The sequence below is a fragment of the Pocillopora verrucosa genome, chromosome 6 (genome assembly GCF_036669915.1).
Source record: "Pocillopora verrucosa isolate sample1 chromosome 6, ASM3666991v2, whole genome shotgun sequence".
Classification (NCBI taxonomy): domain Eukaryota; kingdom Metazoa; phylum Cnidaria; class Anthozoa; order Scleractinia; family Pocilloporidae; genus Pocillopora; species Pocillopora verrucosa.
The window spans coordinates 4,849,520-4,862,382 of NC_089317.1; positions in this window are offsets into that span (position 1 = coordinate 4,849,520).

Genomic DNA, 12,863 nt, shown 5'->3' on the forward strand with positions numbered 1-12,863 from the left:
TGTATGCTGTATATAGCTTATGATTTGTGTGATTTTCAAGAGTACTAGATAACGTACTTGATGCAAAGCAATTTTGGCACAAAGTGTATGCCTTGTCCTCAGGTGATTTTAACATGCTAATAAGATTTGTTATTCAAATAATATACATCAACTGGAATGGGAATATTGAAAGAAAAATAATAATATTAACCATAACAAGTTTTGGTTTTATGTCCAAATTAAGCACTTAGTTGAAGATCACTGCACTGAACAGGCCCCGAAAGCCAAAAAAGTGCTGTCTGCTGTTAGTTTAATTTTTGTCATTTCTATTGATTTATTTCATTTATCAATGTTTCTTTGAGTTATAATTCATTGACCTCTTTCAATAGTGCAGGTTCGCTCATGTAACCTAATCCCACATGTATGTATGTACAATCTCATTTGAAATTTTGAGTGGCAGGCAAGCTGGCAAAAGTAATAGGCAGCAGAGGCCAAATCTTGTCCTGAATAGAAGTCTGACATGTGTGAAATTGGCAGCTATTTCATTGTAGGTGGCCAAATTGTTGGCTGCAGCTCATTTTGACCTGGCTGATTGTGTGTGTTATGTATGTGTTCTTCTTTTTAGGTGTTAAACAGGTCAAAGTACCAAAAAAAACCTCTGTGATAACTTGGTAGTCTAAGATGTAAAAATTTTTAATAATAAGGTAAAGCTTGATCATTCTTAAGAGTTTGCATCTGTTCTAAAAGTTTTGGGGAGAGTTAGGGGAGCATTATTTATACAAATGTATTTATAAAGTAACAAAAAAATAAAAAGAACTAGGGAAAAATCCCAATTTGCTTTAAAAGTTTATTTTATTAAGAGCATAATTCTGGATATAGCTTGGGATTTGTGTGATTTTCACAAATTGTTAGGTTGTTATGTAAACTTAATTTACAGGAACCTTGTTAATTTTCAGCTTCAAGAACAAGTACATAATTGCAGGAAAAGCTTGAAGCTTGAAAAATTGACTGATGAAACTGGAACAAATGTCATGAGATTTGTACAATAGGTTGGCCTGGGAGGGACCAAGAATTAAAGAATTCATTGATTCTCTTACACCTTTTGTCTGCATAGTGTGCTTCTGTAGAGCTTAGTTATTGCTGTAGAAAACTTTTTTGGAGGGCCCCTGAGATCACTCACTTTTGAGCTAGTTGCCCCTAGGGAAGAGGATATCTGTACTTATTATCTCCCTTGTGGGGGGGGGGGGTGAAGGGTTGAAGACTGATTCTTCTCCAGTAGCCACAAGTACCCCTCCATATGGAAATTTTGAACACTATTAAAGGGCTAGTACCCTCATTTCATACTTGAATTTCTAATTTAGTGTAAGTTATGACAAATGATGAATGTAAATTCATCTTGGTTGTACAAGTTATATCCAGCAGTCCTTAAAAAAAATAAAAAACACGTTTTTGTTCCTTTTGCAAAAATTAGCTTATTTCACGACCAAAAACGATGCAAACAAGCTTTAACGTTATGTTTTCAGCAAAACAGCGATAGAATCTGCGAAAAAACAATGGAGACAAGCTAACACACAGTGTTCTCAGTAAAATTTGGGCAAAAAAACCTTAAAAACCCAAAAAAAAAAAATTGCACTGACTTACCCATTTTTTGCCAAGATAACTGCCAAAACACTGAAAACTAGCTTGAAACTACATGTTTTTCACAAGATCGCGACGAAATCTGTCTAAAAACTCCAAAATACGGCAGAAGTGTACGATTTTTGCAAAATTTTTCGCTAAAGTTGACAAAAACACTCAATTCGACTGAAAAACACGTTTGTTTTTTTTTTGCAAAAATAAGCTTATTTCAGTTTTAAAAACGCTGCAAAAAAGCTAAAACACAATGTTCTCAGCAAAATAGTGCAAGAGTCTGTGGGAAAACACAAAAACTAAGCTTAAACCCAGTGTAAATTGATAAAAAGGCCGGAATTGCGCATTTTGGCAGTTATTTTGGCAAAAAATGGTATATTTTGATTTCAAGCAAACTTTCAAGTAGTTGTTAAAGTTTAGAGCCAAACACAATACCAAAAAAAAAATTGGATGTTTTCAGAAAAAATTGTAACCCTCAGCCTAATCATAATCCCACCCTACCCAAGCCCTAACTCTAACTCTAGCTGCGAGCTATCCTAATCCGAACCCTAGCCCCGGGTTAGGGTTTGGGTTAGGGTTTGGGTTAGGGTTAGGGTTAGGGCTAGGGTTAAGAACGGAACTTTTCACTCCAGTCAAAATGATGCAACTGGTTAACACGGTCCAACCAGCCAAAACAAGATAAAATGGTTTAAACGGTGAAAAGATTTTAATCACGTGACATGATCCAATTGGAAGAAACGATCTCACTTAGTAAAATGGTGCAACTGGTTAACATGATCCAACTTGTTAAAATGATGCCAATATTTAAAATGGACAAACTGGTTTAAATGTTCCAACCAGTTGAAATGGTCTAACTGGATAATGCATGTGTAACCAGTAAAATTGGTTCAAATAATTCAAGTAATCAACCTGGTAAGGATGGTAACATTAGTTAAAAAGATCCACCATATTACAGTGGTTCAACTGGTAAAAATAATCATCCAACTACTAAAAGTTATTAAACCCCAATCAAAATTAATCCAAACGCTTCAAATAATCAAACTGGTCAAAACTCTTCAAGTGGTTATTTAAGTGAAAAAGGTGACAAAATCTTTTTCAAAATATTTTTTAAGAGGCTTACACCCTTACCCTAAACACTAACCCTACCCCCAAACCCTAACCCCAAACCTTTACCCTAGCCCTAACCTCAACCGCAGACCCTCTAACCCTAACACTAAGCCCAAACCCTAACCCTAACCCTAATCCCAAACCCTAGCCCCACACCATAACCCTGAAAACTAACCCTAAACCCTAAACCCTAAACCCTAACCTATAGCCCTTAACCTATACCTAACCCTAACCCTAACCCTAACCCCAACCTTCTCTATCTATCCTGTAAGTGTACCAGTCGGCCTATCGTTTGTTTTTCAGTAAACTTTCAAGTAGTTACTGAAATTTACAAACACAATACCAAAAACCCTGCAATTGAGTGCTTGTAGAAAAATATTAACGCCAACCCGTACCCTCAGCATAGCCTCACCCTAGCCTTTACCCTAATTCTAACACTAAACCCCGCTATAACTAAACATAATTTTACCCTAGCCCTAACCCTGATTGTAACACTAAACCCCTCTGACCCGAAGCAACCCAAACTCTAACCCTAACCAGGTAATGGGCTCCTGCCTTAACCCTATCCTCAACCCTGACTTAAACCCTTTACCATAGCTTAGGATTGGTTTGGGGTTTGGGTTAGGTTTAGGATAGCACAGAGTTAGAGTGAGCACAGGACGAAATAGCATGATTCCGTAATTCGGAAAAATGAAACTCTATGTTTCCACGTCATTCACTTCTTCCTTGGACCTGTTATGTTTCCGTTATGATTCCTGAACAGAAATATGACGACACGTTTCCGTTGCATTTCTGTCAACGGAATATTATCGTAGCCTGTTTCCGTTACGTTTCCTTGTACGGATTCAAACTTTTACCGTCAAGTAAAACATATATATATATATATATATATATATATATATATATATATATATAAAGTGCCGTACAGTTCTTACACCACGTTACCATGAAGACGTGATCGTTCGAGGACAACAAAGGCAAATTGACGTGCATTAGGTGTGTACGTTCGTAGGAATCATAAGAAGTCCTAGAAGCTTCGATGTTTTACACTGAGCTATGTGCATGTTAATTTTGGAACTATTTCGAAACCTTACAAAATTGAATCTTTTAAACTTACTCTGTGCTTAGATTTTTAAGCAGCTGGATCATTTGAGCCAGTTTAGTCTCTCAAACCAGCAATACAATACTTGGCTAACTGGATAGTTTTAGGGTTAGGGTTAGGATTTCCAAGTAGGCACACGCAGTTGTGTGGATGTTGTGGTACATGGAGTTTAGTAGAGTGTAGATTTTAGCAGTATTTGCCAGTGTTGACATATTTATAAAATTATGGTTCCAAAGTGCGTGTCACTGTTGAGAACCCAAGAAAATCATGAGAAAGTCGCCGATGGATTAGCCATAAAAATAAGCCCAACTCTGAGTCAATGCCAAACCACAAGAAAGTTGTGAAACTCGTGCCAATGTCAAAAAAAAAAAAAAAACTGAGGTTCGAAGTATGGGTCGATGCTGACATCCTATGGAAATCATGCGAAAGTCGAGGAGATTGGTCATGGTACCAACCAATGCCACTTTCCCATGAAAATCAAGAAAGCTGTGGAAACTAGCCAACATATGCTAGAATGACAATCTTCAATAAAATTCATATCTAATAAGGATGTGTGAAATGGCCAATATCGCTCTTGGCTGAGATACTGGTTTGCCGTGTTTTGGCAGTTATTTTGGCGAATACGGTTAAAATCAAATCTGTGTAAAAACAATAAAATCAACGAGTTATTGAGGTTCGTCAACATAGGGAGGATCCTCTTAGTCTAGAGAAAAACTTCTGCCCACGGCTAAAGGCGTTAAATTAATAAATTGATATATCTGGGCGGCATATCAAACAGCAACACTAAACTTCTCCTTTCTCACAGCTTTTTCCCCTTTAACATCTTTGTTCATTTCATTTTTTTTAAAGTGAAAACTCGTTTTGGAGGCATAAAGGTCTCTAAAGCAACGTTTCTAGATTTTATGGCGATCTTGTGAAAATCATGTAGTTCGAGCTAGTTTTGAGGGTTTTGGCAGCTATTTACCCAAAAAGTGGGTAAAATCAGCCCAATTTGTTGTTTTTTCCCCAAATTTTACTGAGAACACTGCGTTTTAGCTGGAATAAGTGTTTTCACATGGATTGTATCCCTATTTTGTTAAAGACATCGTGTTTTTGAATGTAAAATAGCCTGATTTTTGCAAAAAAGAAAAACGTGTTTTTCAGTTCGAATTGAGCGCTTTTGTCAACTTTTGCGTAAAATTTGGCAAAAACTCGTACGTTCTGCCGGATTTTGGAGTTTTTAGATAGATTTCATTGCAATTTTACGAAATACATGTAGTTTCAGCTAGTTTGCAGCGTTTTGGGCTTGAGACCGGCAATAGTGATGGTAGACACTCTTAGCAGAGATAATTGTGCTAGCAGATATTAAGATTTCACCTGTAAAGACAATAAATTAATTGAACACAAGAAAAAGGAAACTTGATAAAAAAAAATTAGAATAATGGCGGGGAGAAAAGAGGGCTGCACTAAAGATTATGTACTTGTGTTCTTGAAGCTGAAAATTAACAAGGTTCCTGTAAATTAAGTTTACATGATAACCTAACAATTTGTGAAAATCACACAAATCCCAAGCTATATCCAGGGTTTTCTCTTAATAAAATCAACTCTTAAAACAAATTGAGATTTTACCTTGGTCCTTTTTTTTTACTTTTTATGTACATTATTAATGTATAAATAATACTCCCCTGACTCTCCCCCAAATTTCCAGAACAAATGGAAACTCTTAAAAAAGATCAAGCTTTACCTTATTATTAAAAATTTTTACATCTTGAATTATCAAGTTATCACAGAGGATTTCTTGGTACTTTAACCTGTTTAACACCCTAAAAGAAGTGCACATATATACTACACACAATCAGCCCAGTCAAAATGTGCCACAGCTGACAATTTGGCTGCCTGCCACAATATAGCTGCCGCTAACTTCACACTTTTCACACTTTCATTCAAGACAAGGTTCAGCCTCTGCTGCCCATTACTATCACCAGCTTGCCTTCCACTCAAAAACATTTCGACTGAGCTCATACATACATACATACGTACATATGTGGGAGATTAGGTTACATGAGCGAACCTGAACTATTGAAAGAGATCAATGAATAATAATTCAAAGAAACATTGATAAATAAAATAAATCAATAGAAATGACAAAAATCAAACTAACAACAGACAGTACTCTTTCCAAGTTTCCTTTTTCTTGTGTTCAATTAATTTATTGTCTTTACACGTGAAGGCCATTTCAGCTATTCCTGCCACCTGTAAGTGGTAGGAAATAAAAATATGTATACTTGTTTCGTATTGAAGCCCTGTGAAATCACAAATTTGATTTATTTCTTCTTTGTTTTAGGTAGTCATTATCCATTGTTTTTGGAAGTCGATGCTGATGAGAAAGAAAAAATGTTTACGATTATTTCTTCTCTCGAAAATTTTATTATTTAGATACCAAATAATCTTGATACTGAAGATCACTGCATCCTATTATGAAAAAATTACCCTTGATTGCTTTTTCAACTGGAATGTATAGTGTAATATACCTTGTGATTTGTGGCATTTGGTACAAAGGCTGCTTTGCTGTAATCTACCTGAAGGTGCTTTTTATATGCTAGTAAGACTTGCACAGCCCAGTCAAAATGTTTTTGAGTAGTAAACAAGCTGGCTGTAGTAATTATAGGCATATTATAGTAATTATAGGTTCTAAGAACCACCATCATGACCAGCTCCCAGTTGGCTTGTTAGCTCAGTTGGTAGAGCGCTGCACCGGTATCGCAAAGGTCATGGGTTCAAATCCCGTACAGGCCTGAAATTTTTTTCAGGCCTTATTTTCACTACTGCCTAAGTAGTGCACATCACTGCGAAGATCACTTTCATTCATATATGATTATATTATATATGATTAAACACAACACTTCATCTACACATCACTACAATCGTGTACTGTGCGTAATCTTATTATTCAAGGGTCACTTGGAAAGAAGCCCAAAGCGACTTGTTAGACATGCCACTGAAGTGGGACCTTTTACAGTCAGTCAACAGTCAAATGCTTGGTTTTATACTTACCTCTTCTCTTATTTCTTCCTCCGTTAATATCATCCCGGGTCCTTTCTTTTGCAGCTACGCCCACTCTTCTTTTCTCCCACTCCACGCCTCTCATCTCTTGAAGTCTCTCTCTTTTTCTTCCTAACCTTTTTTCTCTCTCCTGTTGCGCTTTCCATTCCCTTTCTCTTTGTATTCGTTCTTGTCTCTTTCTTTGTTCTTCTCCCCTTCTTTGTTCCTCTCTTTTCGTTTGCTCCTCCCTTTTTCTTTGTTCTTCTCTTCCTCTTTCCAGCTGCCAGGGTGGCTGCTCTTCCATAACTATTTCTCGTTCCAGCCAGTCCATGTTAATGACATGCTCTTCAAAAAGTTTTGAAAAATATTGAATATTGAAAAATTATTGAAAAATGAAAATAAAAATATCGAAAAATTTTTGGTTGTCATCTTTGAAAAAAATTGATCAACCTTCATAGAGGACAACTCGACGTAACTACAAACATATACCTCAAAACGTGTGTATATCATCCAGATTCCGAGTGCTGCACCCTCTTTCATGGGAATCCGAAATCCTCTGAAGATACACTGTTACACTTGTATGTCATTTGAAACATGTTGAAGTCGGCTGATCCACACGAAACTATCCTCACACCGGTCATTTGTCATAAACATGTACGTTATCACGATGGTGTGACGCTGTATTTCTCCGTGAAGTTTCCATCGGTCGCTCCAAAGGAGACAAGAAATGGATATTTTTTATTTATGTCAGCAGATTTCGGCTTTCTGAAGTAAAAACAACCAAAAAAAAAAAAAGAGGAAAACCTCAATTGAACGCTAGTAAACACTGAAGAGAATTTGAGGGTATATATTGTAACTTGTCAGCGGCAGTACTACGTGTAAAACCCAGTTGCAACGAGCAACATGAACTACATAGGTATCTCCTTACAAAGAGCAGATTCGGGCAGTTATCATTTCCTTGTGACGGGAACCAAGATATTTCGAATCATCTGAAAACTGTCAGAAAACTGTTAGAAAATTTGCATAAGATATGATGAGAAGAGACTTATCACCGCCGCAGTGCAATCGAGTCAATCAATGTTTCCTTCCATGTCTTGATAAAGAAAAAATCATAACAAAGTTCGAACTAAAAGATTTAATGAGATCATAATGTCATAATTCCACCTTTCAAACAACTTATTTTCCGCACGCAAATTGGAACTTGTCACTTGAACGAAACTCCCTTGGTTAATATGTAATCTGGATAGCTTCGTGTCCTTCAGGATAAAGAACAGCGATTTCATCACCATTATTTTCCATACTTTTCTCCCGGATATCTTTTACAAGCGTAAAGAAAGATGAATATAACGCAATCTCCCAGTGATTTACTCGAGAGGAAGTCAAAGGTCTCTTTACTTTTCCTGAGGTGGCCGGCTCACCAGAAAGAATCAAAGTGCTCTGTGAGCAAACTCGTGAATTGACACATGATTTTTTGGATTATGTTTAATGTTATCTGGTTTGGGGAATTTTGTGGTTGATTGTCATACCTAGAGTACGAGCAGTAGTTCAGTGTTCGCTAATGTAGCAAAGAAACAAAGTAACGTTGGGATAAGAAGGCATTACAATGGAAATGATCATGCTTTTACATTTGACAAGGGTGGATGATGTCATGTGTTTTAAACGTATATCATTTTTACTGGGATACCTGTGGTAGCCCAGTCATAAAATGCCTTTGTTTTTTTGTCGTCTTTTTTTTTTTTTTTTTTTTTTTCCTCCGCCACAAAATGGAAAAATTGCACAATAGTACCCAGAGGTCATTGGGCCCTCAACACCATGACAACTAACTGTGATCCAATGAGGTGTTCACATGCTGATCACGCGTGTCATCCCTCAACACCATGACAACTAACTGTGATCCAATGAAGGTGTTCACATGCTGATCACGCGTGTTATCTTGATGATGATTGACGTTGTCATGCAAGGACAGGGCCGGGTCACATGACGAATCACGAGATTTTGCTTATGAAACTCTTTGGTCGGTTATTTTGTATTTTAATGTATTTGGATTGCGGTCTCCTGGAGCATTATGGCGCAAACGCGCAAAATACTTACAGACGCATATACAAGTCGTATTAATCGCGGCTAATCCACACTGAAAGATGTTATTGAGCGGTAATTTTGGAACGGATTGAGTCGCGAACGCTTGAAAGCCATAAAAGCCTTGAATGCCTTGCATGCTAAGTATGCCTTAGTTGAAAAACGTTCACTTGTTGTAAAAAGCAAAATCTGAAATCTGAAACCAAACTGCATATACTCTATGCAATCTATTGAACAACACTACTACCGTGAGACTGAAGAACATAACTATAATGGTGCAAACTGCTTGTGAAGAAAGACGACATGTTGGATTCACTTGATGGCAAGGAACGTAGCTACGATAACAGTACGAATGGTATTAATTTCACGTTCAGAAAGGTGAATCTTATGTTTGTTTTCATTGTAGTTGTATGAATATTCTTTTTTAATAAATATGTGATCCAAAACCCTGTGTTTTTTTGAGTATAATGTTATTATGTTAAATATTGTTTACGCAATTGTCTTGTCACAGGCGGCCCAAGCTCACGTCTCGTGAAAAAGCCAACGATTAATTCATGAACGCGTCACGCGTTGTGTGACTCGGTGTTAAGTTACGAGAGGAACTGCACGTTATAAGGAATAGTGTAGGGAACGAAGTATGGTCGATTTACAACGATACATATTTCGAAATATGAACATTTTTCTCGTAATATCAATAAAACTCACTCATACCCTGTGTATCCGTTGCATTTTCTGGCGATTTCTGCCGTTTTAAGCTTGCTTTACCATCACTGTTATTCACGTCATCTACTTTTATTACGTTGGTAAAGTCTGTACAGACATCACACCAACCAACTCGCGCGCAAAGAAGACTATATTGAAGGCTTGAAATAATATTGCGATCGATTTTCATCAAGAAATGGGCCAGGAATATTCCGCAATAGTGCAAATAATCGTGAAGGCGGATCGCAGAAAAGCAATTGCGTGACGCTCGGTAAGCTGTAAGATGACATGTTATTATATACCAGACGTAAAAACTCTTCAGATTCTTAGTCTGCATTTTGTACCCGCAGCAGTCTGCAGTCTATATTTTGTATCCGGTCTGCAGTCTGCTGTCTGCATTTTGTACTAACAGGTATCCGTGGCACCAATACAGTTTATTTTTGGTTACATTTATTTGCAAAACACACATAATCTACCACAAAATACCTGTGAGTGAGGTAATTCGACATTTTCGTTCTTTCCCACATTAATATTCTTCTCTCCTTTTGTAAGAATGTAGACATCACTCACAATGTTTCAAGTAATCCACCCACCCTATAAAAAAGTAACTCTTGTATGCATAGCATGCCTATGTTTTAAAATAGGTATATGCCCTTGGCCAGACTTGAGCGCACTATTTCAGTATACTAGTCCGACACCCGTAGTATCACTACACTTGATTCCAAGGATCCAGTACCATCCTAGTATCCCAGTTACCCGGCTCACAGGGTCTAGTTGTTTCTGGTTCAAAAGAAAAGGTTGGAAGTTAATGTGGGTGAAAAGTGAAATTTACTGTCTATCATTGTGAATATTAGAAAATCAAGGCAATACTGTCTTAATGAAAACATTAACGATTCCCTCTTTATCAAATGAGACAAACGGGAACGAGTTTTGAGTGGTATAACTAAGCCAAGAGTGCCACCGTCATTTTGGATCTCCGCCTGGGTAGATTTTAGTCCTGTGCTAGGCAACGTATAATCAAGAACAAGATAGAATTTCATTTCAGACCTATTTATCAATTTTGTGGTGTATAGCTTTCGCAATTTAGTACGTAATATTTATTTTGAATCTTCAAATTGTCTTGAAACTTAAAAGAAAATTGTTCTTTAAAAATCCACTGAAAATCGGTAGCTAAAGTTTGTTTAGGTGTTATTTGATTTTCGTGTTAACTTGTAATTTCGTCAGTTGCCGTCATCTTCTGTTGCTTCACACAGGAAAAACACACGATACGAAACGTAATGATCTATTTTGTCCTCAATCTCACGCCATAACAGAAAAAGCTTTTGAACATCTGTAAACTCCGAGCGCTTCGCAGTAAGTGATATTTTCAATGAATCTTCGGATTGTTTTCAAGTTCAAGGATTGTAAATTACAATTTTATGAAAAACGAAGATTGTTCTGTTATTTCAGTGTGAATCCTTGGATGCCTGCCAGTCGCTGGCGCCGCTTGTTGAAACTAAAACGAAAAAAAAACCTCTTTCAAGATTGTCATTGGCTTCTTTTTCACCCCACCACTATTCTTAGCAACAAAGGCCGCCAGTTCGTTTGTTTATTGCTCGCCAAAAACTATCAAATGCACTCAAAAGCCTAAAATCGAAAAAAAGTTTACAGGAATCGACCAATCGAGCGAGTGAGCGAGTGCCATTCTCTACATCATATCTACAACTCGCTCTTGCGCATGCGCGCAATTCACGCGTTTGAAAAGGAGATCGTTCCGTCCAATAACTTTATTCTGTGGAGATTATCAAGCTAATAACTGAGAAGATAGTGCCTTTTGGTACATCAGTGACAGCATTAATTATTTCAAATCTGTATTTCTCGGTCCAAGCGACACCGAAAATATTTCCTTTGTAATATTGTAAGCACTTTCTACAGCATTTTATTGTTAAGGGAAATAAATCTCAAGGCTCAAAGCCAACATTACGTTCGAGCACGTGAAAGACTCCCTGAAAAAAGCTAAATTTTTGGAAATTGATTGTGATGAAATCCTTGTTCCGTTTGCTGTACTGCAGGGATACTGAGTAGTTCAAAATCTCCATTTTTTTTTGTTGTTTTAAATCTGCTGATATATCGAAAAATGTCCATTTCTTGTCTTCTTTTGGGGCGACCGATGGAAACTTCATGGAGAAATACAACGTCACGCCATCGTGACAACGTACATGTTTATGACAAATGAGCGGTGTGAGGATAGTTTCGTGTAGATCAGCCAACTTCAATATATTTTAAATGACATACAAAAATAACAGTGTATCTTCAGAGGACTTCGGATCGCTCAAATTCCCATGAAAGAAGGTGTAGCACTCGGAATCTAGATGAAATGCACACGATTTGAGGTATATGTTTGTAGTTACGTCGAGTAGTTCTCCATAAAGGTTGATCATTTTTTTTTTAAAAGATGACAACCCGAGGCGAGATTTTTCTTCGGGATATTTCTCATAAGAAAACATTCTTCAAAGCCTTGCATGTTTCATTTGTCTCAAACATTTGTTGTTGAGAACAATAGATGTAAACATCGCCAAATTATGCAATATCTTATTTTTGAGCTTCGTTCGCGAATTGCCCCTATAAAAAGTAGAGGCAGGCCCGCAGAGATTTTTACATATTTAAAAACTAGAATATTATAACCAGCTAGGTGGGTAGTTTCAGTTCCAGAATCGGTGCGCTTTTGGAGAAATTCAGATAAACGTTTTCCCTGTTTTACCCGACAACAAAAATGACCGAAATTGTAGCGAGATGAATAATCTATTGGTGTGTTCACACTCACTCCCAGGGAAAATTGAATGAATCAATGTGAAGACGAATGATGTTAATATGTATGGTAAAAGTGCCAATTTGTAATGTTGTATTTAGCTTGAGATAGAGAAATAAACATTTCACTCTTTTCTTGCAACGTTTTTGTATGAAAATGAGGCCCCAGACCTCGAACAAGCAGCCGTTGTTACCATGGCAACAAGAGTACTGCAACCTTTGAAAAGGGCATTTTTGTGCATCCCCCCTGAGCGCCTAACTGCATGCAAAATTTGAAGGGGGTTGAAAATTTTCATTTCCCAAGATGTTTGATTCTTACAGACTTGTTCTTAACATCATGGCTTGTAATATTCAATCTTTACCCTGATTTTCCATTTGTTCAATGAATTCTAGAAAAACGGGATAAGTTCTGACAATTCATCACGCAATTGGAATATGACCTTAGTTGTCATGTCCAATC